The 12306-nt window shown below is 44.4% G+C and overlaps 1 protein-coding gene and 1 pseudogene across 1 annotated transcript in view; one reads left to right on the top strand and one right to left on the bottom strand.

Annotated features, from left to right (window-relative positions):
• Positions 1–12306, bottom strand: part of LOC137357333 (mucin-17-like) — a 193170-nt gene that overhangs the window by 113858 nt on the left and 67006 nt on the right. The window lies entirely within an intron of this gene.
• Positions 11759–12283, top strand: LOC137357555 (ferritin heavy chain, oocyte isoform-like; annotated as a pseudogene).

The following is a 12306-nucleotide window of genomic DNA, read 5'->3' as shown; positions in this document are numbered from 1 at the left end:
GAGACATGGATAGCCGGTGGGTCTGATACCAGTGACGAGCTCGCTGTACAATACGTCCTTGGGGATCCTGCCATCTTCCATGCGGCTCACATGGCAAGATCCCCAAAGACGCATTGTACAGCGTGCTCGTCACTGGTATCAGACCCACCGGCTGTCCATGTCTCCGCTTTAAAGACGTCTGCAAACGAGACATGAAGTCCTGTGACATTGACCACAAGTCATGGGAGTCAGTTGGGGATGTTGGCTGCCTCGAGGACTTCTGCGTTGGAGATACGGTCCTGCCACCTGATGCCAAAGATTCTCCGGAGGCAGGGAAGATGGAACAAGTTGAGACGTCACTCTTGGCTGGCATACGTTGCCCAGGCCTCGCTGACGTAGAGCAAGGTACTGAGGACACAGGCTTGAAACACTCGGACTTTTGTGTTCCGTGTCAGTGCGCCATTTTCCCACACCCTCTTGGCCAGTCTGGATATAGCAATGGACGCCTTTCCCATGCGCTTGTTGATTTCTGCATCGACACACAGGTTACTGGTGATGGTTGAACCTAGGTAGGTGAAGTCTTGAACCACTTCCAGAGCATGGTCGCCGATATTAATGGATGGAGCATTTCTGACGTCCTGTCTCATGATGTTCGTTTTCTTGAGTCTGATGGTTAGGCCAAATTCGTTGCAGGCAGCCACAATCCTGTCGATGAGTCTCTGCAGACGCTCTTCTGTGTGAGATGTTAATGCAGCATCGTCAGCAAAGAGGAGTTCCCTGATGAGGACTTTCCGTACTTTGGTCTTCTCCCTAAGACGGACAAGGTTGATCAACCTGCCATCTGATCTTGTGTGGAGGAAGATTCCTTCTTCTGAAGACTTGAACGCATGTGAGAGCAGCAGTGAGAAGAAGATCTCAAACAGTGTAGGTGTGAGAACGCAGCCCTGTTTCACGCCACTCAGGATAGGAAAGGGGTCTGATGAGGCACCGCTATGCTGAATTGTGTCTTTCATATTGTCATGGAATGAGGTGATGATACTTAGTAGTTTTGGTGGACATCCGATCTTTTCTAGTAGTCTGAAGAGACCACGCCTGCTAACGAGGTCAAAGGCTTTGGTGAGATCTATGAAAACAATGTAGAGGGGCATCTATTGTTCGCGGCATTTCTCCTGTAGCTGACGAAGGGAGAACAGCATGTCAATGGTGGATTCTCAGCTCAAAAGCCGCACTGTACCTCAGGGTAGACACGCTCAGCCAGCTTCTGGAGTCTGTTTAAAACGACTCGAGCGAAGACTTTCCCCACTATGCTGAGCAGGGAGATTTCAGGGTAGTTGTTGCCGTCACCGCGGTCAGCCTTGTTCTTATATAGCGTGATGATATTGGCATCGCGCATGTCCTGTGGCTACCCTTGACATTTAATGAAGGCTCCCTGCCTTGCCCTGTCATAATTGTTAAAGTGGCAATGTGGCACTTATCACCAGATCACACCTTAGCCTGACACTCTACTCGACTGACACTTTCTCCTTCTTCGAGCATCTTACCTTGTTCCAGCCCTCACACTTCTCTTTCAAAATTATCATTCTCTACCGCCCTCCCAAGTACGTTAAAAATTTTATCACCGAGTTAACTTTACTGTTTTCCTCTTTCAGCTTCTGCACTGAATGACTTCTCATAGGAATATAGGAAATAGGAGCAGGAGCAGGGCATTTGGCTCCTGAGCCTGTTTCGCCATTCAACTAGATCATGGCTGATCTTCTACCTCAACTCCACTTTCCCACACTATCCCCATTTCCCTTGATATTTTTAATATCCAGAAATCTATCCATCTGTCTTGAATATGCTCAATGACTCAGCCTCCACAGCCCTCTGGGGTAGAGAATTCCAAAGATTCAACAACCTCTGAGTGAAGAAATTGCTTCTCATCTCAGTCTTAAACCTCTTACTCTGAGACTGTGTCCCCTGGTTCTAGATCCTCCCAGCCAGGGGAAACATACTTCTTGCATCTACCCTGTTGACCCCTGTAAGAATTTTGTATGCCTCAATAAGATCACCTCTCATTCTTCTAAACTCTCGAGAATATATGTCTAGTCTCCTCAATCTCTCCTCATAGGACAAGCCCACCATCCCAGGAATCAGTCTGTTGAACCTTCGTTTCACTCTGTCTAAGGCAAGTATATCTTACCTTGGGTAAGGCGACGAAAACGGTACATAGTATGCGGTCTCACAATGGCTCTATACAATAGCGGCAAGACTTCTTTACTCCTGTACCATCCTCGGTGATTTCAATCTCTATCTCAACTCATCATGTTCTCTCTTCTCTGAGTTCACTGCCATTTTATCCTCCCGAACTCTCTCCCTGCAAGTAAACTCCAAAACCCATATTCACAGCCATCCCCTCGACCTTGCCATCTCTGGAAGAGTCAGTTACTAGGGGACATAGGTTTAAGGTGCGAGGGGCAAAGTTTAGAGGGGATGTGCGAGGCAAGTTTTTTACACAGAGGGTGGTGAGTGCCTGGAGCTTGCTGCCAGGGGAGGTGGTGGAAGCAGATACGATAGCGACGTTTAAGAGACATCTTGACAAATATATGAATAGGAAGGGAATAGAGGGATATGGGCCCCGGAAGTGCAGAAGGTGTTAGTTTCGGCAGGCATCAAGATCAGCGCAGGCTTGGAGGGCCGAATGGCCTGTTGCTGTGCTGTACTGTTCTTTGTTCTCAGGTGGTGATGCCAGTCCCATTGTATCAATTACAGATAAGGCCATCTCTGATCACTTCCTTGTATCACTCTCTACGCACAACCAACCTTACCTTATTCAGTATCTGTTCCTGGAAAAAAACTATCCCCCTATTTACTTTCAGCTGCACTTTCAAAATCTCAATTATCTAGTCTTTGGCCCTCCCTTTGCCACAACATTTCTGCAGCTACTGATTTGTTCAACCACACCCTCACCTCCATCTTTGATGCCCTAGTCCCCAATAAAAAGATCAGTCTCTCTCACTCTTGCTGTTCCTCTTTTAATGCCCTCATCGCAGACTTGAAAGGCTATGGTGGACAATTAGTTTGGCCATCCACCACCAGATCTGGCTGGACCACTTAAAACACTGTAGGGTTCTGCTCTCATCTGCTAAAACTGCTGATTATTCCAGGATCATGCTGGAATGCAAAGATAACCCCCAGCTTCTTTTCTCAACTGCAATCTGTTGTTTTAAACTCCTCTCCCTTGTCCCCTTCGTTTTCACCTCCAACTTTGTCACCAAGCTCGAGACGATCTGATCAGCTGCCTCTGCCACAACCCTCCCTTCCCTTCGCCCACCTGGCCAAACTTCCTATAATGCTCCAACATGCCCTAGCCCTGAACTAGCATTTTTTTGTAGTTTCTCTCCTATCTTCCCCCATGCCCTGTCTGAGCTCATCTTGTTCATGAGACCCTCTTCCTGTTGCCTTATTCCCACTAAAGTGCTGATCATCTAAATTCCCTCGCTGGTCCCCATGTTAGCCGATATTGTAAACAGTTCTCTCTCTTCAGGTGTTGTCCCCCTCTCCTTTAAATCCGCCCTCTCCTCAAAAGAACAACCCTTGACCCCACAAACCTTGCAAAGTACCGTCCCATTTCCAACTTCCCTTTCCTCTCTAAAGTCCATGAACATGTTGTCGCCTCCCAATCCATGCCCATCTTTCCCGGAATTCCATGTTTGAATCCCTCCAATCAGGTTTCTGTCCCGCCACAGTACTGAAACAGCTCTTATCAAAGTCACAAATGACATCGTATGTGACTGTGACAAAGGTAAACTTTTCCTCCTCGTCCTTCGTGACCTGTCTGCAGCCTTTGACGTGGTGAACCACAGCATCCTCCTGCAATGCCTGTTCACTGTCGTCCAGCTGGGTGGACTGCTTTCATTTGGTTCCATTCTTATCTATCTAATTGTAGCCAGAGAATCACTTTCAATGGCTTCTCTTCCTGCTCCCGCACCGTTACCTCTCATGCTCCTCCAAGAATCTATCCTTGGCCCCCTCCTATTACCCATCTATATGCTGCCCCGCAGTGACAGCATCCGAAAGCACGCCATTAGTTTTCATGTGTATGCTGATGAAACTCAGCTCTACCTCACCACCACTTCTCTCAACTCCTTCACTGTTGCTAAATTATCAGACTGTTTATCCGACATCTGGTACTGGATGAGCAGAAATTTTCTCCAATTAAATATTGGCAAGAAGAAGCCATTGTGTCCAGTCCCTGCTCCAAACTCCGTTACCTAGCTACCAATTTTATTCCTCTCTCTGGCAACAGTCTGAGATTAAGCCAGTCTGTTTGCAACCTTGGTGTCACATTTGACTCCGAGATGAGCTTCTGACTTCATATTCGTGCCATCACCAAGACTGCCAATTTCAAAGTCCATAACATTGCCTGACTTCACCCCTGTCTCAGCTTATCTGCTGCTGAAATCTTCATTTATTTCTTTGTTAGCTCTAGACTTGACTGCAAGAACACACTCCAGGCTGGTCTGCCAGATTCTACTCTCCGTAAACTTGAGGTCGTCCAAAACTCTACACCCATGTCTTAACTCACACCAAGTCCTGTTCCACTGTCACCCCCGTGTTTGCTGACCTAAATTGGCTCCCCGTCAAGCAACATCATGATTTTAAAATTCTCATCCCTGTTTTCAAATCCCTCTATAGCCTTGCCCCTTCCTATCTTTGTAATCTCCTCCAGCCCCACAACCCTCCAAAATATCTGCGCTCCTTTAATTCTGGCCTCTTGTGCATCCCTGATTTTAATCACTCCACCATTGGTGGCTGCACCTTCAGTTCAGGCCCGAAGCTCTGGAATACCCTCCCTACACCTCGACACCTCATGTTCTTCCTTTCAGACACTCTTTAAAACCTATACCTCTTTGAACAAGTTTTTGGTCATCTGGCCTAATATCTCCTTTTCTGGCTCGGTGTCATACTTTGTTTTATAATGCTCCTGTGAAGGTTGGAGGTTTTATCGTGTTAAAGGTACTATATAAAGTTGTTGTTGTTTGTCATAAAGGGTACTAATACCCAGAAATTTGTTTCTGTCGATCTTTTGGGTGCACAACTTAGGTGGAGGTTATGAACCTTGCGCCTGAATGGTAAGGTCTGAGGAGCTCTAAATATTATGCCTTGAACCTCAATAACATGAAACTGGTCTAGTGGGAGGAGCATCGGGATCAATGTTGGCTGGTAGTGCCACACTGCACTGAGCAAGATCAGCACTCAGGAAGTGAAACACTGGGGCATTCGAAATTTGATCCTATAAGATGCATAGGATACTGTTTTGAATAAATGATCTCCCTTCATATGTTCCGAATGTGAGCTCCTGATGCCAGTGCTGCCACTGTAATACGGCAGGAAATTCACTTCAAGCTGGAAATGTGCTTGCACTTCCTACCTGTCATATTAGAGGGTTAGGAGGCTATTTTGAGCCCATAAAATAGGCCAGATTTCTAGATCTGAGACTTTTTCGGATATTAACATTAGGTCGTTCAGATAATTTAGGAAATACAGCAAATTTGCACCAGGGATAGGCACCAACATGTTACATGGTGGACATTTGAAATAATTATTGACTCAGCCACGGACATGGGAGCTATTAATCTGTATATAAAGTGTATAGCCAATCTAATGCCATCAAAACACAGTCCTATTTAAAATACATTTCTCCCTATAAATAAAGTAGCTAAGCATATTAACATCAATGGAGAGCAGCACAACTGTATTAGATAGCTAACCAGCAAAATAGTATGCAATGCCAATGTCAATTACTTTAGTTGTCAGTATAGAGCTCGTCACACCATCTCTCGGGTTGGTAGATGGACCTTACTGGACGACCTTTGTAAATTCGCACTGTGTCATCAAACAAGCCAGAGGAGGAGAGGATTGTTATTGTGGTTATTGAGGTGAGGCAGTAGAAAAATCAGCAATAGGAAGACGGACTATTTCTCACACTGCTGTTGTAACAAGACAATTTAATCTGTGGTCAATGTTTGTATTTTAAATAGGACTGTGTTTTGATGGCATTAGATTGGCTATACACTTTATATACAGATTAATAGCTCCCATGTCCGTGGCTGAGTCAATAATTATTTCAAATGTCCACCATGTAACATTTTGGTGCCTATCCCTGGTGCAAATTTGCTGTATTTCCTAAATTATCAGAACGACCTAATGTTAATATCCGAAAAAGTCTCAGATCTAGAAATCTGGCCTATTTTATGGGCTCAAAATAGCCTCCTAACCCTCTAATATGACTTCTCCACCTGCTTTTAATATGTATCTGAAGACAGGGCAGCCAACCAAAGGGCAGTGATCCCCAAATCAGGAGAATTTTATGGAATGAAGCAGATAGTACTTCAGAAGAGTCATGTAAAACAGAAAAGCAGCGTGGGACAGGAAGGGACAGAGAGATTAACGGTACATAGTCAAGACTAGTTTATTCATCTTGATGGACTGTTAGGCTAGGTCCTGGATTCTAAAATACAGGAACAATGGAATCTCCCATGGTCAAAATGTTGTTTGCTCACCAAAACCAGTGACAAAATTAGATAAACACAATCACAAATAAAGAGTTACCTTCAGTTCCGCCAATAAAGCGATTATCTTAAATTCACTTTCTATATCTCAGTTTACCATTGCCGATTCTGATTCAACTCTGACAAACTAATTATTAGCAAAAAGCTCTTCTGAAAAAAATTGAGCGGTTGTTACTGCATATATTATTCAATTACAAAATGTTTAGTCACTATCTGTAATATAGTAATTCAGACTAACCAATTTATGTCAAATATCTTACCTGTTAGCAAAGGTGCACTTATAATGTAGTGTAATTATATGATACAGACAACTTTCAATGACATTGGCCACTCAGGTTATCTGCCCTCAAATTGAATAGTAAATGATGCACATGACAGTTACTGATCTTTGACATACTTGTAAAACTAGTCCTTTAATCCAATTCGCAGCAAAAAAAAAACAGTTAATGACTGTCCCTAACATGGTCATTGAAACATAGTAAATTTTTACTATTTCTTCCCCAACAGTTTTAAAAACTGCAAATGTAGCATGGCATTTGTTAAGGAAACATAGCGAGGTCGTCATAGATTAAGGTTTATTAAAGCTATCTGTTTTTACTAACTATTGTATGTGGGTCAGCAGCATCCTGTTTTCACCCCTATCACTCAACCCCAATTCACTGTACTCTTATATTCATGAGGAACATACAGTGCTGACTACTGGAGATTCCTTGGACTTTTTTGCCTGTTTTTTTCTTAACGCAGTTCTGGAACAACGTGATTCCAAATGGATAGCAGCGGAATTGTGACACTTATATAGAAATAAAAGTCCAGTAACTTTCAACATGTCACTGAACTTGTGTCCCAAGTGAAAGTAATGTGTGCCGGAGGTAGAAATCGAGACATTCCCTAAGTGACTTTTGCCATTTTAAAATGAGTTTACATAACACAAGACATTAAACTTGTGTTTTAAAATAACATAACTGCCAAGTTATATTAAAACACAGGTTAAAGGCTTGGAGCAGGGGTGTCCAACCTTTTTTGCATAGGGGGCTCATTACAATATTTGTCTGACATAGGGGCCGCTGAAACATTTTCTGAAAGATAAAGTCATTAAAAATTTATCTTACAATTAATCAAAACGACACGAACCGTTAAATGAGAAGACTAATTTATTGACTTATTTTCTGGTCACGATGTTGGACACTGATTTGTGAGATAACTGGCTTTTTTTGGCTTGTACAAGTATTCAATGTCTGCCAACACTTGTGTAGTGATGTGCAGTATTTTGGATAGATGTCCATCTGTCAGGAGCGATCGTGATTGCTTTCACTCCCTCCACTCTCTCTTTGTCTGTCTGTCTGTCTCTGTCTCTCTCTCTCTCTCTATGTCTCTCTCTCTCCCCTTCCCTCTCTGTGTCCCCCGCACTGTGTTGTCCCCCATCTGTGTTTTCCCGTGTTGCCCCCTGTGTTGCTCCCTCCCCTCTCTGTGTTGATTCCCCTCATGTTGTTCCTTCGCCTCTCAGTATTCTGTCCCCCCATGTCTTCCCCCACACTGTGTCGCCCCCCCTTCTCTGTGTCATTCCTCCCATGTCATACCTGCACTCTCTGTCCCCCCTTCTCTCTCGATGTGCCTCTCTCTCTCTGTCCCCACCTCTATCTCTCTGTCCCCCACTTTTCTCTCTGTCCCCTGCTCTCTCTCTCTCTCTCTGTCCGCCCCGCCTGATCTTGCTTTTCCTCCTCTCCCCATTCTCTCTCTCTCCTGCCCACTCTCTGCCCCTCCACTCTCTCTTTCCCCCACTCTCTTTTTCTCCCCCTCTCGCTTTCTCTCTGACTGTTGCTGTGGGCGGGTTTGAAGCGCAGACAGCTTTGTGGGTTTCCGGCGGACTTTAAAAAAATTTCAGAACCCGCTGAAAAACCACGAAGCTGTCCGAAGTTGGGAAGCGCTGTTTTGCTTCAGCACCTGTCAGCTGTGAAACTGACACTTGCGTTTTTTTTAAAAGGTGGTCTGAATAAGCCAATGGGAAACTTCTCAGCCATGAAATTACCTGTCACAGACCCCAAAACTGTTTACTACGGACACTGGTGTCCATGTATGGACACATTGCCAACCCCTGATTTGCACACAGCACAGTCCAAACAGCAATGTGATAATGATCAGATTATCAGTTTTATTTATGTTTGCTGCAGGACAAACATTGACCATGGCAGCAGTGAGAATTTCCCTGCTCTTCTTTGAAATAGTGCCATGAAATTTTTTACACCACCTGAAAAGGCAGACAGGGCCTCAGTTTAACATCTCAGCCATTACTGGTGCTACCAAGCCACATTTGGTGATGGACATCAAAGTCCTTCATCACGAGTACATTCTGTGCCCTTGCTACCATCAGGGCTTCTTCTAAGTGGTGTGTAACATGGAGGAGCACTGGTTCATCAGCTGAGGGAGGGATGTAGGTGGGAATCAGCAGGAGGTTTACCTGTCCCATGTTTGATCTGATGCAATGAAACTTCACAGGGTCCAAAGTCAATGCTGAGGACTCCCAGGACCACTCCCTTCAATAATGCAGTGCTCTATCAGCATTCTACTGGTGTGTTAGCCGAGATTACATGCCCAAGACTCTGGAATGGGATTTGAACCTACTGTTTATAGAAGTGAGCTTGCTACCACTGAGCCACATATACATCGAGTTCCAATGAAGGGTCACTGACCCGGAACGTTAACTCTGCTTCTCTTTCCACAGATGCTGCCAGACCTGCTGAGTGGTTCCAGCATTTCTTGTTTTTATTATACATAAGAGGATTGGGTCTCCAGTCTTAATAGCCACATCTCTGAGCCATACTCTAGTCTGGTGAAGCTCCAGTGCGGTCTTGGAGCTGTGCAAGATTGTTCCTTGTAAAACTGGCAATGGCTGTTCCACCAGTTCGGAAGCAAAGTGTTAGTGTGTGTGATACTATTTGCATCAGAACCAACATGTTACAAAGTCTGAAAATATGAGATATGCCCCACATTGCACATCTTATAACCACAAATAAGTCAAAGTCCCTTTTGATTAACAATGACAATGCTCATGCACTTACTGGTGCTTTTTCAAGTCTTTTATCTATTAATAGCTTTACAGATACATGCATTCTGCCTCAATGATTTGCTCATGGAAAATTAATCTGTGGAACATTGACCTGTTAGTAATCACAAAGACTTACATTGTCTGTGACTCGATCCGTTTTTAAAATCGACAGGTGTTACAGTTAAGAACATAAGAAATAGGAGCAGAAGTAGACCACGTGGTCCCTCGAGCCCACTCTGCCATTTTAAAGAGATTGTGACTGTTCCTCGACCTCAACTCCACTTTCCCACCAGTTCCCCTTATCCCTTGATTCCCTTAGAGTCCAAAAATCTATCAATCTTAGCCTTGATATACTCAACAACTGAGCATCCGCAGCCTTCTGAGGTAGGGAATTCCAAACCCTATGGTGAAGAAATTTCTCTTCATCTAGTTTAACATGGCCATCCTCTTATCCTGAGACTATGCCCCCTAGTTCTAGATTCTCCAGTCAGAGGAAACAGCCTCTCAGCATCTACCCTGTGAAGCCCTTTCAGAATCTTGTATGTTTCAATAAGATCACCTCTCATTCTTCTTATTCGCAGAGAGTATAGGTCCATTCTACTCAATCGGTCCTTATAGAAGAGTTAAAGATATATCTGAGTAGGGTGGTTTATGAGAGAGAGTCTTTTATTTAGCCTTTTGTGGTTTCTACTGAGATTGGTTCTTCCATCTCCCTTCTACTGGTATATCTTCCAGTGCCAACAATGCCAATGCACTGCCAGATCCACAGTTCTGTCTGAATAAAACAGTCCACAGCCTCATAGCAGCACCTCTTGCTGCATTTCCTCAGCTTTTTTCCTCAGGCTACCACAATGTCAATGATTTTTGACTGCTGCTCAAACTGAGGCTTCCATCTGCCTATTCTGGTGGCTCAGGTGGAAGTTAAAGATCTCAAGGTATCGTTCAAAATTTATGGAGCTGCCCTAGTTTCTTGACCAACATTGGTCCCTTAACCAACACCACAAAAAGAAGGATCATCTGGCTATTCATTTCATTGCTATTTATATAACCAGCCTGAGGTGTTACTCTGGCAGTTATCTCTCAGCATCTTCCTTATCCCACTTGATTTTCTTTGTGTCTTTACTTTCACTGGAGACCTCCTGACTAGATGCAGTCCTAATCTCGTGCTGAATCACCAAGCACACAGACCTGAAATGTTTACTCTGTTTTTCTCTCCACAGATGCTGCCTGACCTGCTGAGTATTTCCAGTATTTTCTGTTTTTATTTCAGATTTCTGCAATATTTTGATAATGTATTACTGAATTTCAATGTTGTTTTGTGTTGTCATCTCATCTCATCTTTGGCCTCCTTGTCTCGAGAGACAATGGGGAAGCGCCTGGAGGTGGTCTGGAAAATGGTTTGTGAAGAAGCACCTGGAGTGGCTATAAAGGCCAATTCTAGAGTGGCAGACTCTTTCACAGGTGCTGCAGATAAAATTGGTTGACAGGGCTGTTACACAGTTGGCTCTCTCCTTGCGATTCTGACTTTTTTCCTGCCAACTGCTAAGTCTCTTCAACTCGCCACGCTTTAGCCCCGCCTTTATGGTTGCCCGCCAGCTCTGGCAATCGCTGGCAACTGACTCCCACGACTTGTGATCAATGTCACAGGACTTCATGTCGCGTTTGCAGATGTCTTTAAAGCGGAGACAAGGACTGCGGGTGGGTCTGATACCAGTGGCGAGCTCGCTGTACAATGTGTCCTCGGTTATCCTGCCATCTTCCATGCGGCTCACATGGCCGAGCCATCTCAGGGGCCGCTGGCTTAGTAGGGTGTATATGCTGGGGATGTTGACCGCCTCGAGGTCTTCAGTGTTGTAATGAATGGAATAATACGCAAGCCTTGTTAAATAGCTTGAAAAATGACTCTTCATGTGTCTAAAGTCCAGATAAACACAAGGGAGTGATGTAGATCATATTTTATTGGAAGCAAGCTTTGAACACATATATTACAGGAAGATTAGTGAGTAAGGGTGATGCATTATTACAAACTTATCGCTATTGTACAATATTCTATCATATTTGTTTACTTGGGGAATATATATTGTGCCAAGTTAAGCTCCCTCTACGTTGTCCCATCAAACACTCCCAGGGTAGGTACTTTCTAGGTGGTACTGAGTAGTAATAGTATATAGAAGTAGCGAAGATGGCTTCCCAAGTGTGTCAGAACTACCACAAGGACTGTGAGGACACTGTTAACAAACAGATCAACCTAGAGCTTTATTCCGCCTATGTTTACCTGTCCGTGTCCTATTACTTTGACCAGGATGATGTTGCCCTGTGTCACTTTGCTGAGTTCTTCAAGGAGCAGTCACATGAGCTATGGGAGCACGCTGAGAAACAGATGAAATTCCAGAATAAGCGTGGAGGCCGAATCATCTTGGAGGACATCAGAAAGCCAGAGAAGGATGAGTGGAGCAATGGTCTGGAGGCAATGCAGAGATCTGCAGATGGAGAAGAATGTGAACCAGAGTCTTCTGGATCTGCACAATCTCTCCACTGGAAACACTGACCCTCATCTTTGTGACTTCCTTGACTGCCACTACTTGGACGAGCAAGTGAAGATGATCAAGAAGCTTGGAGATCACACCATCAACCTGAATGAGGAGCCCCTGGGAATGGCATGGCAGAGTACCTGTTTGACAAGCTCACCCTGGGGGAGAGTGATTGAACTGACTGCAAGGATCAAAGCTG

This window comes from Heterodontus francisci, chromosome 48 (genome assembly GCF_036365525.1).
Source record: "Heterodontus francisci isolate sHetFra1 chromosome 48, sHetFra1.hap1, whole genome shotgun sequence".
In the NCBI taxonomy this organism is placed as follows: domain Eukaryota; kingdom Metazoa; phylum Chordata; class Chondrichthyes; order Heterodontiformes; family Heterodontidae; genus Heterodontus; species Heterodontus francisci.
Note: the sequence above shows the minus strand (reverse complement) of the source record. Positions and strands in the feature narration are given on the sequence as shown.